The sequence below is a fragment of the Sinocyclocheilus anshuiensis genome, unplaced genomic scaffold (assembly GCF_001515605.1).
Source record: "Sinocyclocheilus anshuiensis isolate Anshui unplaced genomic scaffold, SAMN03320099.WGS_v1.1 scaffold1814, whole genome shotgun sequence".
Lineage (NCBI taxonomy): Eukaryota > Metazoa > Chordata > Actinopteri > Cypriniformes > Cyprinidae > Sinocyclocheilus > Sinocyclocheilus anshuiensis.
In genome coordinates this window covers 315,408-317,348 of record NW_015546028.1, presented here as the reverse complement: position 1 = coordinate 317,348, position 1,941 = coordinate 315,408, and the positions used below count along the sequence as shown (strand labels likewise).

At 39.8% G+C, this 1,941-nt stretch overlaps 1 protein-coding gene across 2 annotated transcripts in view; it reads left to right on the top strand.

Annotated features, from left to right (window-relative positions):
• The window catches only part of LOC107698708 (LIM zinc-binding domain-containing Nebulette-like), a 17,171-nt gene that overhangs the window by 11,738 nt on the left and 3,492 nt on the right, over positions 1–1,941 (top strand). The window lies entirely within an intron of this gene.

Genomic DNA, 1,941 nt, shown 5'->3' with positions numbered 1-1,941 from the left:
TGTGTGTGTGTGTGTGTGTGTGTGTGTGTGTGTGCGTGCGTGTAAGTGTGTGTGAGCGAGAGTGTGTGAGTGTAAGTGTGTGTGAGCGAGAGTGTGTGCGTGTAAGTGTGTGTGAGTGAGAGTGTGTGCGTGCGTGTGTGTGTGTGTGTGTGTGTTTGTTTGGTCTCTGATAACAAACACACAATATCACACTACTGTCACTATGAATGAAAATGGCACTCGCTGCGTCCGGACTGGAGCGACTCTGAGATCACACTGAGACGCAGGTGAGATGATCTCAGTCTGACTGTGTGACAGGATTCATAATATATAATATCTGTAATATATAATATGTAATATAATATCTTCAGAGTAACATCCCTGATGTCTCTGTGTCTCCTGAGGTCTGCCCTGCCGTGTGTGACGTCGCTGACAGAAGTTTCCATCCAACGAGTCAAAGAGAACAAACTCGTCACTTCCTGATAAACTGCCGCTAAATATCACTAAGAAAACTAGGAGAAGCCACTGAATATAATAATTTCCATATGTCATAAATTCAGAGCGAGCAGACGAAACACAATAAATGCAGTCAATGCTTTCGGAGGCGGATGCTGCTCTTCAGGAACGCAGTCGTGTAAGACAGTAATTATACAGACATACTTTGACGACAGACTTTGCTCAGGCCTTTCAGAACGACCAGAACAACATTTCAGATGCTGCGAACGAGATCGGTCCGCTGTTAGTCCAGTTATCCCGTCTCTTAGCTCAAAGTCACATGACTTTTTGATGCGCATGGAGAAACTATGCGGTAAATGTGTTTCTATTGTAGTTAATGAAAATTTTTTCTTATCAGATAAAAACTTTATCCTACTTAATTGTGTGCATAAGCTTTTTTAGAATTCATGTGCATCTTGGTGTTTCCATCCAGAGTTTTTTATGCAATATTCCAAAATGCGCATAAAAATAGGTGGATGTAAACACCGCTAGAGACAGATGGGTTTGCTCAGCCTGTCCTGTAGTTTTCACCCTGTTTATGTTTTTGGATTCTGGTGGTTAAAGCGTTGAACTTTTCCTGTGATTGTGCCTCATCGTTCCCTCATCCAGACTCACTGCTGTCTCACACGTTTGTCACACACAGAACACGAGAGTGCTCTTAACGGCGCTGCTCGTTAGAGAGAAGCGTCTCCACCCATCCAGCGTTTTTAGCTGCGTCTGTGGGTCACGTGATGCGGTCAGTAAATGCTGCTCTGTAATTAGAGCGAATGAAAAGAGGAAACAGGGTTTTAAACACGTTTACTCCACTGAACTTCCTGTCTGACTTGTGTTCTGTTGTTGATTTGTGTGTCGTTTAGAGCTGCTGATGTTCAGAGTTTCATGTTTGAAGTCACTGGAAGTTTGTAAATTCTGTGTTTTCTACTTTTTAATTATAATGGTTTCATTAATTTTTTATATTCAAAAAACATGTCTAATCAATTTAACTACTAACTAAATTTTAACAATGTAACAATTTACTTAAATTTTTACAGCCAAATTCTGTGTTGTCTGGATTCTGTGTTATGATTTAATACAAATGTATCATCAAACACCTGTCAGAATCAGTTGAATTCATAAAACGTTAATAATTGAATCAATCCTCCTGATTTAGTGAAATTCCTCAAAAATTATGTTTTATTCAGTTATCTGAAATCGTTAAAATCAGTTAAAATGAATTAAACATTTTCTGAAGTAGTTTTATAGAAATAGTCTTCCTGTAGTCAAGATGAAAGTCAATATTTGTGTTGAGATGACTGGAGACTGAAATATTAATCAAGCTCTTTTGTGTTTTTGAGGATTGTTATTATCCGGTTGTGATGATGAATGTTGGAGCTGCGGTTATCATGGAGCGGCCCATATGGTGTCTCACAGACGTTTGGCTGCAGAACCAACACACACGGCCAGATCCACACACACACACACACACAC